This window comes from Chrysemys picta, chromosome 5 (genome assembly GCF_011386835.1).
Source record: "Chrysemys picta bellii isolate R12L10 chromosome 5, ASM1138683v2, whole genome shotgun sequence".
In the NCBI taxonomy this organism is placed as follows: domain Eukaryota; kingdom Metazoa; phylum Chordata; order Testudines; family Emydidae; genus Chrysemys; species Chrysemys picta.
Window position 1 is genome coordinate 19,001,754 of NC_088795.1, and position 23,363 is coordinate 19,025,116.

The 23,363-nt window shown below is 42.8% G+C and overlaps 1 long non-coding RNA gene across 1 annotated transcript; it reads left to right on the plus strand.

The window, feature by feature from the left end:
* Positions 1–846: 846 nt before the first annotated feature.
* Positions 847–22,099, plus strand: LOC101947233 (uncharacterized). The gene is made up of 4 exons (XR_010602005.1): positions 847–1,129; positions 12,665–12,760; positions 13,141–13,286; positions 21,814–22,099. It is a non-coding gene; the product is annotated as an uncharacterized LOC101947233 (long non-coding RNA).
* The last annotated feature ends 1,264 nt before the right edge of the window (positions 22,100–23,363 follow it).

Below are 23,363 nucleotides of genomic sequence, written 5' to 3' on the forward strand. Positions count from 1 at the left end.
CTGACAATGGCATTCTATCAGCCATCGGCAGATCTGAATTTGCTTCTGTGTATTATAAAAGGAAACAAATTTCCATGACAGCTCCTGCCTCTCTCTTGCTATGCTCATCAGACCATCTGAGATTCTATGGAGCAGTTATTTTTAGTCATTGGACATAGTGAGGCAAATTTGCCACCGATATAACCCCATTAAGCCCAATTTCTTCTTGATTACAAGATTAATGCAAAAGAGTATGAGCAATGTGTTTACAAAGTCCCTTCACTAGCACTCAGACATGTCACTGGAAAACATAGCACACAGAGGATCAAACATCTCATAATAAAATTCACCAGTAATATAATCACTGGTCCTAAGCTGCTGAATACTTGTTAATTGCCATCCATATGGCCTTCAGTGGGGATTGCCAACAGCAGCAGTCCAAAAAGATTTGGAGGAGGAAAGAAGACCAATCACAATAAATCTTTAGGTCTTCATGGCAGGGGTGGGATCAAAACTCTGGTAGCCATTTATATTACATAGAGCCAAGGTCAAAATTCCATCAGCCAATGGGAAGTGTTCATTTTCTCCGACCGTTCATAATGGTTGCCAGAGTTACAGATTGTAAAGAGCCATCCTGTCAGTGCTGCCTGTTTTGAAACTGTTTTTGAAATCCCCAGTTGGATGGGGTCCCGCCACTGTATCTAGCAACACCGCCACAAAACTGCAGCTCTGAGAAACAGCTTTAGCCCTGGAACATTCCTTTCAACTCCCTCCCCTTTCCATACACCACCCAATCATCAGCATACTGCGGAGTCTCACAATTTGCTCCAAACCCTCTCTCTCCTGACATCTCTGTAGCTGCAGACCTTTGCAGCACAAATTCTGGAGCGGTACTTTAGGATATTAAAGTCTTGATACCTGACTGAAACGTTTTCTTTAAACAAACAAACCCTCAGCAGTCCCTGTATGGGAAAGATAAACAGAAGCTGCAGAAATAACCTTTTGCGGGATAAATGGTCAGTGGCCACATGAATGCCAATGTACAGCCTGTGCAAAGTGCTCTTTTTTATCGGGTTCCCTCTGCCAACAAATGGTGAAGATGCAGGAGCTTACCCGGAGACATGCGCCTGGAACTGACCTCTCTGCAGCTGTGAGTAATAGTGGGGTGTCAGCAAGTCAACAAGGTGGGGTGCGTATAAGCATAGGCCCCAAGGCAATAATTTTATCTGATAATCTTTGCTGGGCTCTTCAGAGCCTGCTTCAATCTCCACTGGCTTCCTTCCCTCTCAAAGGGGTCATCAACCCACTTCTATAGGAAAACAGTATTTGCCATGCTGTATTAGGCCCTTGATTCATTATGTCCAGTGTCCTGCTTCCACAGTGACCAATAGCTGTGACCAGAGCCCATAATTCATCTGGCCGATTGTGGAGGGCTCTATTACGGAGGAAGGAAATCCTTCCTGACCTCAGCAGAGATTAACTAATGCAGAGCAGCATGGAATCTGAATACTCTTAACGGCAGATTTTGTTACTCCTTGTAAAGTTATCCAGCCCTTTTAAAATTCCAGATCCAGTATTTGACTCTAACTGGCCCAATGGGTAGGAGCAGCAGATTATACTACCCTACCTATTAACTGTGGTACGAACAGCACAGAATCCACTGTTTGCTCAGAGGGTCACCTTAGCGAACTGCCTAAAAGAGACCAAACTCTAAGGGAACTAGATCTGTGTGAGAAAAAGAATCAGACAATATTTCTGTATGTGCATGCAAACAGGGCCGGTGCTACCATTTAGGCAAACTCAGCTGTTTGGCGCTGCAAGCCTGGGAGGGGAGGAGAATTAGAGCGGGGGCGTGTTTGCTCAGGGAGGAGGCGGAGCAGAGGTGAGCTGGGGTGAGGAGCTGCCGCACGGCTCCCCGGGCCGGGGCAGTGGGAAGCTGCCACGGGGGTGCCTCGGGGTGGGGAGGAGCTGCCGCAGGGCTCCCCAGCCCAGCTCACCTCTGCTACGCCCCCACCCCAAGCGTGCTGTCACTGCTCCACTTCTCCTGCCTCCCAGGTTTGCAGCGCCAATCAGCTGTTTGGCACTGCCAGCCTGGGAGGGGAGGAGAATTAGAGCAGGGGCGGCGTGCTCGGGGAGGAGGCGGAGCAGAGGTGAGCTTGGGTGGGGAGCTGCTGCACGGCTCCACGGGGGGGGGTGGGGAGCTGCCGCAGGCGGGGCACCTCAGGGCAGACTCGGGGGAAGCTGCCGCGGGGGGGGGGGGGTGCTTCAGGGTGTATGGGGGGGGCGAGGAAGCTGCCACAGGGCTGCGGGGGGGGGGGAGGGGGCGCAAGGTGGAAGTTTCGCGCCCTAGGCGAAACTTCCTTGCACCGGCCCTGCATGCAAACTGTATTTGTTGGAACAAATTTGATAATTAGGAGCTATAAATACTCTGAGACACTGAGATCCACTTTTTCAAAGATACTTAGGTTCCTAAAGATGCAAGGTACCTAGTGGGAATTACAGAAGTGCTTAATGACAGGTTTCAGAGTAGCAGCCGTGTTAGTCTGTATCCGCAAAAAGAACAGGAGTACTTGTGGCACCTTAGAGACTAACAAATTTATTAGAGCATAAGCTTTCGTGGACTACAGCCCACTTCTTTGGATGCATATAGAGTGAAACATATATTGAGGAGATATATATATACACGCATACAGAGAGCATGAACAGGTGGGAGTTGTCTTACCAACTCTGAGAGGTCAATTAAGTAAGAGAAAAAAACGTTTGAAGTGATAATCAAGATAGCCCAGTACAGACAGTTTGATAAGAAGTTTGATAAGAAGTGTGAAAATACTTACAAGGGGAGATAGATTCAATGTTTGTAATGGCTCAGCCATTCCCAGTCCTTATTCAATCCTGAGTTGATTGTATCTAGTTTGCATATCAATTCCAGCTCAGCAGTCTCTCCTTGGAGTCTGTTTTTGAAGCCTCTCAGAGTTGGTAAGACAACTCCCACCTGTTCATGCTCTCTGTATGTGTGTATATATATCTCCTCAATATATGTTTCACTCTATATGCATCCGAAGAAGTGGGCTGTAGTCCACGAAAGCTTATGCTCTAATAAATTTGTTAGTCTCTAAGGTGCTAGAAGTGCTTAAGTGAGTTAGATGCCTAACTCCCATTGACCTCACATCTGACTTTTTACCAGCACAAAATCATAGCTGCTGTGATAAATTAGGGGGGCGGGTGGTAGCTTCCTTTTATGGACCCAGCCAGCCAGCCAGTTAGCTATGAAATCCCTCTTAGTAGTTGTTCTCTACTTGCTTTACCTGTAAAGGGTTAAAAAGTCTCCCTGCATAAGTAAAAGGAAGGGAGTAGGCACCTGACCAAAAGAGCCAGTAGGAAGGCTAGAAGGTGAAGTTTCCCCCAATTTTAAAAACTGCTGCTCCCATTGGCCTGGAGCGGTGAACTGCGGCCAGTAGGAGCTTTGATCGGCCGAACCCGCGGACACGGCAGGTAAACAAACCGGTCTGGCCCGCCAGAGGCTTTCCCTGAACAAGCCGTGGCCCAAGTTTGAGAACCACTGTTTTACATCATTGGAAAGTCATAGTTTAGAAAGCATTCATGAGACTCAGTAAATAATCTTTAAGCCCGTGTGGTGGGATTTACTTTTCAAACCAGAGATACAAGAAACAAATATTGAAATTTAATTTCAAATGATCTTCCAAAAATGCACCCACGGTATTTGCTGGTGTCTCTTTCTTTGTATGTGTGAGAATGCTCGTTTACATGCACAATTGCTTTGCATATGCAAATGTGGGGTTTGCACACACAAATTGATTTTACTCCCAAATTTTCAGATGCAATAGCAAGGCCATTAGAAAAAAGTACGTCTAGAATCTCATTCCAATGACATTCTGGAGGGACAATAGGATACAGGTGAGATATAGAGCCCCCATTTCTGACTGATGTTAAAGACAATGTGACTATTCACAGAGTAAGGTACTACTTGTTGTGAGTGAGGAGATCAGGATCTGGCCTTTAATTTATTATTTTTCCTTCTGAGCCTGAAGGAAGCAGTTGGTGAACAGGGAGTGGCTTATAGGGTAGGAAGCCTAGCAGGCTAGAATTGGGAGGTCATTCCATGTATAAGAGGCAGTGCAGCAGAAGACGCAAAGTCAGGGGATGTGAAATCTGGTATTGTTGGTGGAGGCAAGGGGATGAGTGTGACCATGATGGAAGATGAGCTGTCAGATGTGGGCTAGTGCTGAGTTGTGTGCAGGGCTTTGATGGGGATGACTTCAGCATGATAGGATGGGCAAGAGGAAGCCCTTGGGCAGGGCCGGTGCAAGGATGTTTTGCCCCCTAGGCGAAACTCCCACCTTGAGCCCTCCCCAAGCCCTGTGGCAGCTCCCCACCGCCCCCTCCACCCTGAGGCACCTCCCCCATGGCAACTCCCCACCCCCCATCTGCCCTGAGGCGCCTTCCCCCCCTGTGGCAGCTCCCCCCCCCGCCCGGGGAGCCATGCGGCAGCTGCCCACCCCAGCTCACCTCTGCTCCGCCTCCTCCCCAAGCACGCCGTCACTGCTCCATTTCTCCCGCCTCCCAGGCTTGCAGCGCCAATCAGCTGTTTGGCGCCGCAAACCTGGGAAGGAGAGAAGCAGAGCCGGGTGGTGTGCTCAGGGGAGGAGGCAGAGCAGAGGTGAGCTGGGGCGGGGAGTTCACCTGCGTGCTGCCTCCCCCCTTACTTGCTGCAGGCGGCCCTCCCTGCGCCCCCTGCCCCAGCTCCATCCGCCTAAATACCGACGACGACCGGGGCGGCCGAAGATCCAGCCGCCGCGGTCATTGCCGAAGAAAATGCTGTCCCCCAAATGCTAGTGCCCGGTCGCCTAATAGGTTGCACCGGCCCTGCCCTTGGGCAGTTCAAAGAGAGGGGAGTAACGTGGCCTGATACATGGGCAAAGAAGATAACTTTGTCTGTGGCATTTGGCACTGTGAATTCTATGGCTAGGAGGGAGGCCTGATTGGAGGAGGTTGCAGGAACCAAAGGAGGAGATAAGGATAGGACAAATGCCTCAGCAATCACGATGGAGATAGAGGGTGGGATTGTTTTTTAAATGGTGTAGAAAAAGAAGTGAGAAGATTTTGGCCACACACCCAAACCAGGGCCGCTTGACAAACAGGGACCGTTCCTTGCTGCTGTGAGCTTCATGTAAAGGACTGCACACAAGAAGTCATTTGCAGAGCACAACAGCAATTGTATAGGTCCTACAAATCCTGGGAACTGTGCTACATATTCTTGAGTGCCATCTATTGGTACCTTATCTATGAAGTGTCTACGTATATGCAAGCATTTCTTTTTTGATAGCGCACTTCTGTAACACTTGCTCTGCTTCACACATGGGAGTGTTCCTCTGAGGAGCCCTCTGCTCCCTGTTCAGATCATGTTTTTCAGGTCAAGTGGGGAGCAACAATAATCAGAGTGGTGGTGGGAGAGGAGGGTATGCCCCATATCCTCAGCAGGGTCCAGGTGAGCTGAAAGGAGAAAGGGCTGGGATGGATAAGCTGTGCTTATGTCATATGGTGATGGTCACTAGATGAAAACAGGAGATGAAGGAGAGAAAGGAAAAAAAGAGAATCCAGATTTCCCTCAGACTTCTGTCTAGAACTTGGTAGGTTCCTGGGGGAGCCACAAGTGTTTGAGGGAAAATGTTACTGGATTATGCCCATTTGGGTTTTTTTTTTCTAATTAAGAGAATAATAAACAAGGGTTACAAATCACCTGCATTTTATCTATGAGTTTGTGCCTGATGTGCTGGTGGGGCCTTGGGCAGAGAGACTTCTTGCTGGGGGCAGCAAGAGCACTAGCAGACAGGGCAAAGAGGCTGTGAGATAGGTCTGTCTTATCTTTATAATGGAATGTTTTTTACCAAGTGCTGAGCTGACATGTAGCGAATGTTCGGCTGAGGAAGATGATGATTTTAATAAAGCTAAACAGACAAGGAAGGAAAGTAGTCTATATAAGGAGATAGTTACATTATGTTTGGATTTTTTGTCTCGATATTACTGCAGAAAGTCCACTGTTACAATGGGATGTTTGTTTTCAAGTGTTAGTAAATGAAAGTATGAGGCCTGGGAAACTGCTGAGCTATGTAGAGACCAGACACCTGGAATCTGTAAAACAGAGCTGCAATTGTTCCCTTTGGAAACAAAAAGAATTAAACAGCCAAAAGTCCTTTCTAAAGAAGCAACTTTTCCTCAAAAAGATTTAGAAGCCCCTTGTGTTGTGACCATGTGAACTGAAAATATAAACAAGCATGCACCATTGGCAAGACCCTTGTACTTCTAGCAGCAACAGACACATAGAATTATGACTGGGGAACAAGCAGCCAGGGGACTGAAATCCATTCCTATGTCATATAATGCCCACGATTGATGCACTAATGACCTTGCAGACAATGTTCAGGACCAGTTGATAGAACAAGTTAAGAAGAGTCAATATTTTATACTGCATATCGATGAGTCCACAGATGTAGCCAACATGGCTCATCTTGTGTGTGGTGTGAGATTTGTCAGAGCAAGAGCAGAAGAACTTTTATGTCACAGGTCCATTCTGCTCACTGAAATCTTAGGCTGGGCCTGAATTTGCCCACAATCCATATTGTCAAATTATAGTTTTAAAAACTTGGACTAGATTGGCTTGGTTCAGATTATATACTTAAACATACTACATGTAGTTGAATAAAACCACAAACCTGTTCAAATTCTAGTATCCCTCTTGAATCTAGTGTCCTGAATTCTTGGATTTGGCGTCCTGAGTCAGTAAAGAAACTAGTATTTGGTTGTGCGGAACCAAGTTTTAAAATATCTGTAAGGGATCCACATTACTAAAAAGTTTGGGAACCATGGGCCTAAAGGGGGAGAGTGCCCTTCTATTAGGTCTATAACAGCTCTGTGTAGCAAAAAGCTTATCACAGAGATTGCTGTTAATGTGGAAGGCGCTCTTGTCCTGATCGGGGTCCAATAATTAGGTTTCTAGGAAGTGGCATGCTGGATTAGTGTTCCATCTAGGCCGGTATCCAGTCACAGTGGCCAATATCTAATGCTGCAGAGCAAGGCAAAAGAGTGCAATTAGAGGCAAACCTTCCGCTCTGTGCCCAGCATGAGTAGCTGGGATGGACAATGGAGTGATGCTCCCCAGCCCCCCCCCCACTGGACTATGAAGTGGCTGCTGGGCTGTTCTGCAGCTGCTACATAGCCCTGAGGGTACAGTAACCTCTGTGGCCCTAATTATGTCTGCCATGTGTTTATGTACATGAGAGAGGATCTGAGGAGTCTTGGTAGCAGCACATATGATTCCATTTTGCACCCTGTATCCTGGTAGGGAGGGAGCTGATGTGGAATGGTGTGTCTCACCCCTGAGCTCTACTTCATGCAGTGGAATGCCTGCTATGGGATCTTCTGCAGCCAGAAACAAGGGCGGTGACAAGGATACATGTTAAGTCCAGCTTCTGTTAGCCTTCCAGAGGCACCAGAACTTTGGGGGGGGGGGTGAGCTAGACCCTTTTCTGTCTCATGCGCCAAGTTCCATTGGCAGATTCTATATTGCTGGTGCTGATGCCTGAGTCAGAAGGACAAGGAGCCCAGCTTGCCTCTCAGATCCCCAGTGGAGTTTACAGTAGTAGCAGTTAGAAAAACCATCTGCCGAACAAACTGGGTCTGAAGTGTCTGAAAGGCAGTAATCACGGAAACCCACGATGCCATTCAGCTAGAGGTCACTTTTCAGAGTTAAAACTTCATTTTCATAGAGAGGTGCCTCATTGTGCCATAAATGGGGAAAATTGTGCAATATCTGCCCCATGAGGTAAAGGTCCTTAATTCTAATTGATGATCAGTTTGTGTCCTGAAGCACGAGGATTGATCTGACAGTCCTTGTAATTTGATGCCCAGTTTTGAACATAAATTGGAGATGGACGAGGGGGACACAATGTACCCTTCTTCGCTCATGAGTTTGGCTTTCTCTGTGCAGTTTCTAACCCCAACTGTGCTACAGGAAACAGGAGAACAAATGATGATACTCTAGCAATTGGCAGGTCCTGTGGAGGTGTGTACCATCCATGTAGGCCTATTACCAGGGCGTAATCTCCCCTGCTCATTTTCCTGTCTGCAAGTTTGGCCAATTGAGTGTGAAAAGTTGCTCTGATCCCTCTCGGGGATGTGTAGCTATAGTGACCAGTGTATCGTGCTGACTGCTTTACAATTCATTCTGTTCCACTGGAAACTCTGAGTCAATGGCACTTTTAAAATTTCTGTTTCAGTGATGGCCCAGAAAAGAGCATGACGCCCCAGATGATACAAAAGCATTCTTCCACTGCTGCTCCTTGATATACCATTCGCTGTCAGATAAATGCTATAATAAATCACATTTTCTTTTTGTTACACGTTTGGTGTCATTGTGCAGCACACTCCATGGATCTGGCTTTATTATTTTATTTCAGTGAAAGACTGTGAATATGCTCCAGTCGGCTTATCTGATTGTTTGTTCTGCTCAGCTAAGCAAACCAAGCAAGTGTGCTTTAACTAAATTATTTGCTGCAACTCTGTGCTGGCATCATTCTGGTAGAGGCTCCTCCATCTGTTTTTATTGCCCCCCCCCCTTCTTATATTTTGTTCTCACCCACTGATCATTAAAAAAATATTTCCAAGCAAAAACAATAAAAAAAGTTGCATAAAACTTTTTATGAGCAAGAATCTGGATGCCAAGCCACACTCAAAGCATGGTGTTTCTTGATTTAAGGACAATATACTATGGCAAGCAGTATCCCTCACCTTGAGGAGCTCTGCACTCAGATTTATTGTATGAAAGATTACCAGTTCTAAACACACATTCATGTAAAATGTCATTTAATTTCCCCTAGTTTTAAAGAACTGGAAATCTGAAGTTACTAAATTTCTGTTTGTAAATAGGAACAATTGAACAGTTCTCTGACTTCACTCATTTAAAACTCCTCAGCTGCAGGGAGACAAGATTCCTGTGGGCAGATTTATTGGAAAGGAAAACTATATGGTGATATGCCTCTCCTACTGGGAAGAAGAGGAGACCAACTCTTAGAAACTCACTAAAGGTATTCAAGGACATTCACTATATTTGGCTTCCCTTGGTCAATGGGCTGCTCTGAAATATTAGAATCTCTGGTTGTTCTTTGTTAAGCCTACGTGGAGATGTTTTCGTAAAGGGATCCCCATCATATCTAAGATAGTGCCTGTGTGTAAAAAAGGAAAACTGAGTATTAGTTTTTTTCCCTGAAAAGTGGAGTTCAGAGTTAAGTACTTTTGACAAGTAAGAAAGAATGCGTCACTTTGATGAGACAGGACATACATCCAATGGGATATGAGTTGGGGAAAAATTGTAGGACATTTTTGGCAACATTTTCTGCAATTTTGTTTGTCCTGGTGCTGCACTTCTACAGCAGAATTTCCATGTTTTTTTTTTCACAGTTGTTTGTAAAAAGCAAAGTGATTAAATGTCAGTTTTTATAGTGAAAACAATGTCCCGTGGAGGGCACGTGGGTCTTGTTTCAAAGCTGGGCTTCATGACAAAGACCTTTTTTTTTTGTCTGTAAAGTGCCTATGGATGGGAGACAAAAATCCCGCCTGGAGAAGGAAACACCATTGTTTTAAAATATTAAGCTCTCGGCTGCAAGGACTTAGAGAAAGCCAGCTGAGAGGGGAACAGCTTCCAGGAAACACAGATGTGAGGATCTGCCTAGGGAAGAAGGGTGAACCCATCCTACAGTTCTCTGCTGGTCCCCAAATGTTGGATCAGATAGCATAGGACACCTTCTAGGAAACTCATCCACGCTGTATAACTTGTGGCTGGAGGTGGTCAGAGGGGGAGGGAACAGAAGATGTTCTGTGTAGTGGGGTGTGGTAGAAATGTAGATTGCCCTCCTGGGTAGACTTACCTTGCTGCAGATTAAGCCCATTAGATTTTGTCCTATCTTCAGCAGACATGGAGAGTAATTGATCCCCGTCCTCTTTATAACAGCCTTTAATATTTTCAAGACCGTTATCAGTACCCCCTCAGTCTTCTTTTTTGAGGACTAAACGTGTCCAGTTTTTTTAACGTGTCCTCATAGGCCAGGTTTTCTAAACCTTTTATAGTTTTTGTTGCTCTCCTCTGGACCTTCTACAGTTTGTCCACATCTTTCCTCATATGTGGTGCCCAGACTTGGAAACGATACTCCAGGCGAGGCTCACTAGTACCAAGTAGAACAGGACAATTACCTTGTGTAGTCTTACATATGACACTTCTGTTAATACACCCCAGAATATTAGCCTTTTTCATAACTGCATCACATTGTTGACTCATATTCAATCCGTGATCCACTATAAACTCCAGATCCATTTCAGCAGTACTGCCTAGCCAGTTATTCCCCATTTTGTAGATATGCATTTGATTTTTCCTTCCTAAGTGAAGTACTTTGCACTTGTCTTTAGTGAATTTCATTTTATTGATTTCAGACCAATTATTCCAATTTGTCAAGATTGTTTTGAATTCTAATCCTGCCTCCAGAGTGGGCTTGACACCCCTCCCAGTTTGCTGTCATTTGCAAATTTTATAAGCATTCTCTCCGCCCTAAACAATGCCGTGAAACACTACGTAGAAAATGTGACAAGCTGTTTATGGCTCATGTTAATATAATTGTAGTGGGTGATAGGACAGCTCCTTATATAATCTAAGTTGAATCAGTAACTTGGGAAAAAATGATTGTCAGGCCAATTTACTCTGTAAGTAATAAATATTGTTTGACACCTACAGTTCACTTTTGTTGGTCAAGTATGTTCATCTGTGTGGAATAGGTTTCCTTCCTTATTGTACAATACTCCTGGGCCCTGTTTCTCCTACCACAGGAGTCAGGTAAGTCCTCTTGAAGTCTGTGGGTATTAGTTGTATTTATAATGGAAGAACAAAGCTCTGGGTATCAACTTTTCAATGGGTTAATTAAACATTAGAGCCTATTTAGGTCACAGTCTCAAATATTTGCCCATTTTCTAAGGAAACATCACCTACACCCGTAAACGTGAGATCCAATATTTAAACTGAGAAGAAGATTGAGAGGTCACTGGATTAAGAAGTATATAAATGCCTTCTTGGGGAGAAAATAAGGGTTACTAAAGGACTCTTTCATCTAAAAGAGAAAGGCTTTGTCATGATGTCTGGAGCAGGCTGTCAAGAAACAGGGCATGAACCCCAAATGGGTTGTGTGTTCTATAGTTAGGTTTTGCCAACCAAGTAACAAGTCTGAAATCCTCAGGCAGTATAACAGCCTTAATAGGGAGCCACAGACAGTCTCGTTGGACACTCCGATCTATCTTGCCACCCAGGCAGGCCTCCCTCTGTGATAGATATTCCCTTACACTAAAAAAATCACAATATTCAAGTTATTCCCAGTCCCAAGGGACCAGCCACTTTTACCCCAGGTCAATTGCACCTTAGATCTCTCACAACACTTGTAGCCAATCCAGTAAAAAAAAAACTATCTAAAGGTTTATTGACTAAGAAAAAGAAATGAGAGTTATTTATAAGATTAAAGTGGTTAAACATATACAGAAATGAGTTTCAGTGGTAGATTACAAAAGATAGTAGAAACTTCTATAATATACAAACTCTATGTTACTTTAGGGCTAACCCAAGCTAAACAGTTGAGGATCCTTTGCTTGTGTTTAGAAATCTTTGCCCCACAGAGTTCGAGGAGGATGTGGCTATCTATTTCTCCCTAGCAGGCAATTTTATTCCCTTCCCCAGCATTCATGCTGTGGTGGGTTGAGGGCTTGTGCACATATCCTCTTCATGGGTATGCGAGAAGCAATCAACAAAGTCTTTTGTCCACAATGGCTTGTCTGATGTCTGTAGACCTTCTTTTGTTGGGGCGGAGATAACACCTTTTGTGGTAAACTAGCATTTCATACTTGGTCATGCTTCTCCCTTGGCTATGCAGGATTTACAAACAAAAGGAAATATTTCTTCACACAATGCTTAGTCAACCTTTGGAACTGTTTGCCAGAGGATGTTGTGAACTATAACTATTGTGAACTACAACAGGGTTCAAAAAAGAACTAGATAAGTTCATGGAGGATAGGTCCATCAATGGCTATTAGCCAGGATGGGCAGGGATGGAGTCCCTAGCCTCTGTTTTCCAGAAGCTGGGAATGGGTGACGGGATGGATCACTTGATTACCTGTTCTGTTCATTCCCTCTGAAGTATCTGGTATTGGCCACTGTCAGAAGAGAGGATACTGGGTAGACAGACCATTACTCTGACCCATATGGCTGTTCTTATGTTCTTAGGTACAGTCTTAAGCAACCATTTGTATAGTCACAGAGCAAACATTTAATCATTACCTTATAACATGGGATGCAGATATTATAAGTAGGACTAACACTTGCAGTATCCTATGAGCATTCCATAAAGTCTAAACACTAAAGATATCTTATAACTCTAACATCCTGTTTTAACAATACTAACACACAGGTGAGCCAGATTGGTTTCCAGCTGTGCATTTGTCAGTATTCAATGAGGCCTGAGGCCTTGGCAAAAGCTGGCATCGAGTCTGCCAATGTCACAGGCATAACAAGAACCAATAGCTGGAAATTAAAGCCAGTCAAATTCAAATTAGAAATAAGGCACATTTTTTTTTTTAACAGAGAGGGTGATTTACCATTGGAACAAACCAGAAAGGGAAGTAACGGATTCTCCATCTTGTGAGGTCTTGAATTGAAGACTGGATGTCATTCTGAAAGGTATTTTTTAGCCAAAGACAAATTACTGGGCTCAGTGCAGGGGTAACTGGATGAAATTCTATGGTCTATATTATACAGGAGGCAGGAGTGCCGCCAGCTTTTCTGGCGCCCTAGGCGGCGGAAGGTCCCGCTGCCGAAATACCACCACGGTCGCCGCCCCCCAAATTGTAGCGCTCTAGGCGACCGCCTAGGTCGCCTAATGGGTTGCGCTGGCCCTGACAGGAGGCCAGACTAGATTACCTAATGGTCCCTTCTGGCCTTAACAAATGTATGAAATATATGCCACCAATTGACCAGTTCACTCAGTAGCACTACTTTGCTTTTTACAACTGTTTAAGAAAATCATTAACAGTCTCCTTTTATTTCTGTGTTAATTACAGCTCCTCCAGATTTACCATGTCTATAGATGATGGTGTCAACTGCGCAGAGATAAAACTGAGTCTCTGAGAAAGTAAAATCATTTGATATATGATATCATAATAAATATAGAAGAAAACATAAATATAAAATGGATAAAATTTACTAGGTAAGTATAAGGTTCCAACTTTTATTCTTCCTCATTATATCATTACAATTCTATCCAGCTGTTCATTCTTTTAAAGTTGGTTAAAGTGCTACATGTAAAGATTTATGGACCGGATTCCTTACAAATATGATACATAATTATCTATGAGCTATATTCAGAATATGGAAAACTGAATCACTGTCACACATAACTTGGAACTAAAAGGTCATATTTATCTTTACTTGCGTTTACAGCATCATGAACAGATGATTTGTAAAAACACAGTACAAAAATATTTAGTGAAATTCACAGAGCATTGCGAAACCAAATGTCTCTGATCAGCAATCTCTCTCTCTTGGACACACACATTTATATATTTTTCCCCTGTGAGCTTTATTTTTTGTCACTTCCTGCATAATTTGGGTGACACACAATTTGGGTGGTCCAAATTATTCCTTCCAGGTAAAGTCAAGTTATTGGAATGTGCCTTTTCTCCCAGTGGCAGTAGATTACTTAGATTGGAAGCTCTTTGGGTCAAGGACCATCTTTTTGTCCTGCAATTGTACAGTGTTCAGCACAATGGGGGCCTGGTCCATGACTGGGGCTCTTAGGCACTATTGCATTACAAATTTATTATTAATTATTAGTATTATTTATTACTTATTTACACCCTTCAGTGCTCACGGATGCTGACATATGCCACAAGGTGCTACTCGGTATATAGAAATATATTGTAAACCTTCATGTTCCACTAATGGGAATCTGTATAGCCCTGTGGACTTGACCCAAATCCCAGTGATGCCCATGGGACTCTTGTTTGACTTCAGTGGGTTTTGGATCAGGCTCTGTAAAAGCAGTGTGGTATAGTCTATGTAATTTTAATTAAGTACAATACCTCTTTGTATACCTCTTAGGCCTGGCAAACTACTTAGCAGCATAGGAAAATAGTAACAATGGGTGGGTAATTTTTATTTGTAGTAGAATTTTACAAATAAAATTACTCTACCTAAAATATCACAGAAAGCAGAATAGTTAATGAACAGTCACATAATTGTGAAGGAGGTAAAGAATCTTCTGTTATCATCTTGCAATTTAATAAGAGTATTCTCTTCAGGTTTTTCCTCCAAAAGCTTGCTTCACCATTCTCCCTGTTGAGGTCTCAGTGGCATTCAGGTCCTGAGATCAGTTTGCTATGTTTTAGGGAAATGGAAACATTTCCTTGTTCTTGAGCAAAACAAATTTGTGCTATTAGCAATTATGGTTAATACATTTCAGGCACCAAAATGGAGGGGTTGGGGGTGGGGGGGTGGGAAGGCAAATATTGCCAAATTTGCTGGCTGAGTATAATTTTTCACATATCTTCAGGAGCAGCCTCACTGGCAAGAAGCAAAAACTTATTTCAAGCCCTTTATCTTGGAAGGGAGGAACTGTGATTTAAGGGTTATAGCATGGGACTGAGAATCAGGCAATGTGGGCATTTTACCAGCACAGACACTGTCCTGTTCTGTGATGTAAGGCAAGTCTTTTAGGATGAAACTTACCTCTGTGCTGAGAGCAGCATGGGGCTTTGCACCACTTAAATGATTCATAGGCCTTGTACTGGCTGTCTACCCAGGAGTAAATTTCACCCTTAATCTCAATGTCCTTCAGTTTCCCCCTCTATGCTAATACTTACTATCTCACAGGAGTGTTCTGCAGCTTATATAATTAATGGGTGGGATTCTCAGTGTTGCACATTGGCATCGTTCCACTAAAGTGACTGGAGCTATGCTGATTTCCACCAGCTGAGGATCTGGCCCATTGTTTGTAAAGCATTGTATCGGCCTCAGAGGAAAAGCACCGTTGGCCAGATTTGCAAATAGACCCAGCACACAAGTTCATTTTAAATGGGAGCTCAACTCTTTTGAAAATGTGATCTATGTAAGTACAAGGTATTATTAATAATAATAATCATTATGATTTTTATTATTTTGTTTTATCTGTAAGGACCCACTAGCTCTGAATGATTGCGCCACATGTCTGCATGCAAAAGATGGTGTGATTACTTAATATTTACAACAGCACAGGAATTCATTCCAAGATTATAGTGCAAGACATAATGAGCTAAATGACAGAATGATTCTGATATTGAAAAGGTTGGGGCATAGTTTGGGCAATAAGGCTGGGCTCCTGAACATAATTATCAATTGGGTTGATTGTCCCTACTGAGTAATGGTTTATTGGCCAGGTTCTTAAACCCATTCAGCAGGCATCCTAGAAAATACACCTCTACCCCGATAAAATGCGGCCTGATATAACATGGTAAAGCAGCGCTCCGGGGGAGCGGGGCTGCACACTCCGGCGGATCAAAGCAAGTTCGATATAACGCGGTTTCACCTATAACACGGTAAGATATTTTGGCTCCCGAGGACAGCGTTATATTGGGGTAGAGGTGTACATCTTTAATCCGGTCTTTTTCTTCTCTTCATCTAAAGACAGCCTGAGGAAAACTCCCAGTTGGTTGTCAGTTTTGGGGCTTTTAGTAAAAAATGTTCTGAGTGAGAAGGCTTTATAGAAGACAGATGGCTCTTATTACAGATCTTTGTATTACAAACAGAGAGTAGCCAGTCACATGACAGGGGGTCTTGCTCTCTCTTTCTCCATCCAGGCAGGTGTTCTGCATACTGAGGTAGGCTGTCAGACACTTTCCACATTCATAAGCATGGAAACGTTAGACAGAACATGCATTTCCCCTTTGGGGTACTTGTGATAAAATCTAACCCAGTATTTCCCTGTGCTTCAGTCAGGAGCATGCAATAATAGCTGGTCCCTAGGGAGCTAAAGATAAAATGAAGTAAAGAACAGTTTTTAAAAAAAGCCACATTCATCCATCCTGTGTTTGATCAATTCTCAGCAGTAACTTAACATGGAAGAACAGTTGTTACCTATACTTCAGCCTTCCCATTGAACAGAGTGACATTTTAATCATGTGCTGTATCACTGAGTTACTGTATTTTATCCCAATTTCACAAAAAGGGTTTTACCGGGAAGTTAAAGTGGAGCACCATTCAGCACATATCACTTTTATGCAGCTACATTACTTATTAAACAATTAATCATCTCCTATAGAGTTCATTTTTTCCCACTTTTTTGCTTTTTTTGTACTCGATATTCAATTAAAATTAGAGATAAATTTCAGGGTTGGTGCCAATGCTCTGGGGTTTGACTAATGACTGAAACTTTGTGGTATGAAATGTCATTGATGACTTCAGAATCAATACGTCACTTAGATGATGTTGCTTTCTAGATCTTAATCTAGTCAGGCAGCAAGTCTCTCTCTTTTCTGATAACGATTAACATAGCTTTGGCTCCCAGGGAAACTAAATCTGACCACCACCTGTGGCTCATGCACTGATCTGCAGCAGTTAAAATCTCTCTGTCATTAAGGGACGGGGTTGGGTGGGAGAATAATGGGAAAGGTTAAATTAAGATTTAAACCTATTTGCCTTCCACAGCGAGGACAAAGAATTCAGTGATTTATGAAGCAAATACAGAATAGACTGGAGAAAGCTGGCTTCCTTTCTGAGTTACTGTGTGATACATCCCATGAGTTACTGCAAGTTGTCACAGTTAGATTCCACACTGGAATTCAAGACAATGAAATCATGTAAAGCATCTTGGTTTAATCACCAACATTTCTGTTTTTCTCCTGGACCCCTGAATCATTATGGGATTTTACTTGGAATTTGAAATGGACCTAAACCAAATCTGAACACCCACAAACTTTGGGAAAGTTCAAGTCTAGATTTTAGCTTTACGGCTTGGGCTCATCTCTAATTGGGAAAATGTCTACACATCAGAGGGGATCCAGTTTTCCCCTTCCTCCCAAAACTTCAGGCAACCTGCAGTACAATACAAGTCTATCAAATTTTCTGGTTAGTCTTCTTCTGGATGTAATATACCCTGTAGGTTTCTGGGCTAATGTGCTTTGCAAGTCCACTGACTTGCCAGATCTCCCATTTATTAGGCTGGCTTCTTACAAAGTTGGTCAAACCTCCTGTGTTTTTAAAATATTGTTATTAAGTGGAACTCCAGTAATGCTGGCTCTGTAATGCTAGCAGGCTGCAGGGAATTGTAAGATAGATTGCCTAGCCATACTCTTTCTAGACCCAAGCAGAACATGAATGTTAGCTGTGGTAACCTGCAGTATTTTTTCCTCCTCAACACTAGCTTTGTTTTTTAATCAACTCTCAATCCTGGTTGCTTCTGCTGAATTAATGCACTAGTCACTGTCTGCTCCTTTGTGGTAGCTACACACAACCTAAGGATGTTTCACCTCCTGTCCATCAGTCCCTGCCTGTTCTGTATCCTCATCTTGTGCTCCCTTGTTTATGTATGGCTTTCTTCCTGGCTCTCAAAGTGTCAGCTTCACACTATCTTCCTTCTAATACAGCTCAGCAGTAACCGAAGTAGCTGCCTTTGTAATAGCTGAAGCTGCTATAAATGCTTCATGCCCCAATGGGGTCTTAACAGTTGTAAGCTATTTACAGTCCATTATAATGAAATAACTAAAAACAGGATAGGGAGTAATCTCTAAACAGTGCTCTCTTTTCTCCTTTTCTGCTTTCATTGGGAGGATTGATCAGAGGGAGGCTAATATGTCTTCTAAGTTCTAGTCCATGCATATGTGATATCAGACATAATACATGCACCAACCATTGTTAAAGCTGGACAAACATGCCGGAGAAAACCAGGACTGGGCTGAATGTCTGCTCAAAATTCAAACCCAGTAATTTCTTTGGGGGTTCAAAAAAGTTTGGTAAAACTTAAAAGATTTGTTGTTTTTAAATGCCACGTCTCTGTACTTCCTCATTTTGACCAGAAGAGGAAGTGGAAGTACCATCATAAAAGATGCCATTCCTGCAATATTTTCAAGGTGGTTTACATTGAAAGGTACTTGTGACTCTCACTGGGGAGCTTGTTTCCATGGGATTCGAGACCAAACAGACTCAGGGCTTGTCTATACTTACAGACCTGTGCAAAGTGTCTGTGCTTTGTACATGTTCTAGCAATGATTTTTCCTTTAAGCATTAACGTGTGGCCACGGAACACCCACACAACTGAAGTTCTAGGAGAAGATGCATTGGAGGAGTCTGAAGGGCCAGCACTAGTCCCAGGGTCTAAGCAGTTGAACCGTGAGGTCTCAGCTCCCGGGAGGAGTGCTAGACAGAGGATCTAACCCTGAGAATCTGCATAGGAATCCCAAACAAGAAGCAGTACCTGGACATGGTTCAGACAGAAGGGGCTTAAAGCACCTGCGGCCCAGTGTGGTGGAGCCCTTCACAGCAGGCTGAGTGGCCAAGAGGGGCACTCAACAAGATCTGTGACAGGTGCCCAACTCTCATTGACTTGGGTGCCTGACTCCCTTAGGGTCTTTTGAAAATCCCAGCCCCAATAAGGTCTAATGTCTGTCATTTCCAGATCTATTCAGAAAATGATCCTCCCCCATGGAAAATTTCAACAACAACAAAACATTTTGTTTTCATGAATCTTTTCACCAGAAACTTTTGAGTTTTCATTGAAGAAATGAAAACCAAATATTTTTGGTACTGAAAACTCAAAATTTTCAGCCAAAAACAATTTAAAATAATTTTGGTGGGGGTGTTCAGTTTTCTGAATGTAGACACTTTACATTAATATTTTAGGTTATTCTACAAACTACAACCATAGTTTCTATCACAAAAGTTTTGATGGAAAATTTTCAACCAGCCCTAACTATTTGCCCCACCAAATGAGCATGCAACACTGCAGGCACAAAATTGGAGACCATTTAAAAAAAAGCCCCAGTATATGTCATAGAGGATGACATAGTGGGATGGAAGATTAGGAGACCGGCATTTCAAAAGAAGTGGATCGCATACAACAATGGAAACCCATTTCAATTCAAACACTTTTACTGTAGTTGAAATGAATAGCTACTTACTCAGGGAAAAGAATGGTGCATTATTTATTCTCCAGTATGGTGCCACTGCCTCTGCAATGAAAACCTCCAATCAAAATTGACAGGGGGAGCAGGACCTGTGGGATGGGCTCAACCAGAAGAGCATCATATTCATTACAAAGGCAGACAGTAAGATACCACCTTCCCAGTGAAAAAAGCTGCTGAGAATCCCCTGCCTTTATTAATGGGGCCCATGAGTCAATCTGCAGCGGTGATGTATCATACTCATTTAGGGAAATGATGTGCTGGGAAAATGCATTATTTTAAAAAGCAAGAGAGTGGATTAAAACAAGTATGTGCCATAAGGAAGCTCAACTCTCTCATGATATATGCTGATTTTCGGGTGTTCCCCATTTGCATGGCTGTTTAAGCAAGCACTTTAAATGGAAATGCACTTGACATTTCTGCAACTAGCTATAATCAAACAGCATTAGACTTCAGCTGATCTCACAGAAGATGATTAAACAAATTTCTTGTTCATTCCTAATTGTTTTTAATGGGATTATGGAGGAAGAAGACATGTTGATGAAAATGATCCCCAGATAGAAAATGGTGTCTTAAAATGAGCTTGGAGGGGAATATATATATAAAAAAAATTGGAGTGTGTCTCTTTGAACAGCACCAAGCACACTGTCAGCGCTCAATAAATTACCATAACAGTGTGTGGCTAAATCCCAGCACTTTACACTGAAAAAGTGCCTGCCTGTCATAGGTGCATGCTGTCCCCTGCAGGATTCTTGCATATATATATATATATATATATATATATATATATATATATATATATATATATATATATGCAACTAGCTGTAATATCTATCTATCTATCTATCTATCTATCTATCTCCAATTTTGAAAAGAGCTTCACCCCAGCTTTTCATACGTGCTAAGGCCGGATGGGACCATTATGATCACCTACTCTGCCCTCCTGCATATTATCTGGAACTTCCCTCAAAATAATTCCTAGAGCATATCTTTGTAAAAAAACATCCAGTCTTGAATTTTCATGTTAGTAGATACAATTTTTCACCCACAATTAATTGTACATGCAATCACAGTTCACAGCATATAGACCACAGTACATCGGATTGCACAAAACTGTCTGTCTTCAGGTTTTATACTAATGCACATCCTCATGATATCTGAGTACCACATGAACTCCACAAGCAATAGTAAAATCCCTAGTGGGCTTGATGGAGTTTCTGGATTGTCTTCTTGAATCGGTAAAAATCTTTGCTTGGGTAGGGTGATGTTCTTGTTTATTTGGCTTTTTTGTTTGTCCGTTTTTTTGCTATGCTGAAGAGGTTTTGTTAAAGAGGAAAGTTTTGAAGTTCTTTCTAAAGACAGTCAGACTCTGGATTCACCTAATCTCTTATGGGAATTCTTTCCACAGCCAGATCCTTTCAGCTGACTACACTCTGTCCACAGCTCTCAAGAGCTATACTGTGGGCTTTGTGATCTGCATGAGCCCAGAGAAGTGCAGATACCTTGGCAGCTCATAGATTGAAATTCAATCTTCAGTGTAGCTGGGGCTTGATCCATAAATTGCTTTAAAGATGAGGACCATGGCCTTATACTGACAACTGATGAGGATGGGGAACCACTGAAGGGATTGGAGTATGGGCTAGATGTGCTAACAACAGCCTAAGCCAGGCAGAAAGCATTAGCTGCATTTTATAACACCTATCACCCTGGTACGTGAGCACTAGATGAAACTAAGAGGCACAAAAGCTAGAATAAAAGCTCTTTTCTTCTCTGGTTCCATTGGGGCTTCAATTTTTTATTTAAGAGTGTTATTTCAGGGGAAGGCTGTATTGAAAACTGGTGTGTTGCATCTTCATTAGACTTGGCCTCCTCCTGATCCCTGCTGATGCAGAGCTTCCCAGTTGGGTCTACTGCCAAAACTGCTCTGCCCCCAGAACCTGATAGTGAGAACCTGGTTTGTTCAGCTGCATTGTCCCTATGGAACATAGCTGGCTTGGGAAGTAATAGTGGTCTCTAAGGTAACTAGGTCCCAACTTATTAAACACCTTCTTGAACATCAACATTTTGAAATCTGCTGTGAAGCAAATGAGGAGCCAGTTCAGTTTGCAAAGCCGAGGGGTGATACAGCCACCACTGTTTAAGTAGCTTTGTAGCTGTGCATAATGCAAGTCAAGGAATTCAGAGGTAAGACTGAAATCACCCTCCTCCCCAGATATTTCATCAAATTCTCTCTGTTCAAAGACCACTTCCAATAACTGGGCTGGATGATTCCAGGGTAGCCTGGAATTCCAACCCTAATTGTGAATTTCCTGGATTCCAACAGTTGCCTCTGTTTTGTAATAACATAAGGTGTTTTTTCTATGTTTAATTTCCTTGTTTCTGTTTTTTAAAGATAAAGGAGTATTTGATGGGAAATGATAAAATGTGTGTTATTCACCTCAGCCACCAGAACAGCTCCAGAAATGTTATTCTGTTCTCTCAGGATGGATCTGTTATAGCAATTATAACATGCATTCCAGGAACTCTATGCATTTAGCAAACATTCACTAATTCTATCTATCCATCTCTCTCTCCCTCCCACAGGAACTGGTTTCTTGCAGGCAGACCCTCACATCTGCACAAAGTCCCACTGAAGTCAGTGGAGCTTGGTCCAGCCACACGATTGCAGGAGTGGGGCGATACATATCTGACGGCATAAATAAGCATTATAACTCCCTGGTGAGGTAGGTACTTAATATCTTATTATTGTCCATTTTACAGGTGGGTAAACCAAGGTGCAGAAAGTTCAAGTGACTAGCCTCAGCTCACACAGTAGGTCGTCAGCAGAGCCAGGAACAGAACTTGTGATCCTGACTGCCATATTGATGCTCTATCTATTAAACAACACTGCCACGTTCTGTGTATATACATGCAGTACTGCACACAGTATGCTTTCTATTTAGCAAAGCTAGTTCGATGTATTAATGATGTATTAAGTTAGTCTGATGATGAAGAAGAAGACATGTTGATGAAAATGGTGTCTTAAAATGAAGTTGGAGGGGAATGTCTATACACACACACACACACACACACACACACACACACACACACACACACACAGTTGCTGTGCTACATGTAAAAACTGCAGGAGCCAGCATGCTCCATGCTCAGTGGGTCATATTCTATCCTCACATCCTGGCAACCTGAAGCTGAACAGGTGCTTACTAGTGCTGAATGGAGGTCAATTAAGGTAGAAGGTGGCCCTGGGTGATTATTGATAAACATGCTACATTCCTAAAAGGCTAGAGCGAGTTCATCAGGTAATTACATGGTTGGGCAATTTTTCAAATTCTTCTATTGGAGCTGTTCTGGCCTGGGATGTGGTTAGACAATATGGTCTGTGTGATGTCAAAAATAATATTGATAGAAAAAAGATGCAGAATGTGTTACTAATCTTGAGTAGTTTGATTTGTGGATGCCTGGGGAAGGAGAGGTTAAAGGGAGCTGTTAGGGAAAGTGATCAGGATTATGTATGAATGACTTGCCCAATTTACATTTTAAATCCAATCTACTTGGATTATTTGTATCTATACATTGATCAAGTTTCATTCCTTTTGTTGCAGGTGCCATGTATGTAAAAATCCCCATTTATGATGCTCTTTTTATTTATTAATTCAAAAGTCAGCTTAAGCCACATTTTCCAAATTGTGCAATTTAAAAACCAAAGAACCAACACCCCCTCCCACCTCCGGCTTCCTAATGAAAGAGCTGACCTGACCTTTCCTGGTTGGCATGAGCAGCTCTTCTATAACACTGAAGAGAACCAAGAAGGTTAGCCTTTCTTTCCTCTGTGTGTTACATACTTGCTGTGTTTAAAAAAGAGAAGAAGCTCTCCATTGGCATCTGCTTCCAACTTCCCCTTTATATTATTTTTGGGCCTTTTTGTTCCCAAACTCTTTTTCTTAAAGAGTTTTTTGTCAGAAACAACAAACTCATCCACCCGATGGTAACCCGCCAGTCATTTGGACTCCATAGAGCTACAGATGGAGAAAAAGGGCTGAAGACACCCCTTGTCCTTTTTGCATTTGGACAATGGAGGTGGAGAGTCACCTGCTCCCTCTTCTGATCCCTTGGCACTTCTAGATAGTAATGGT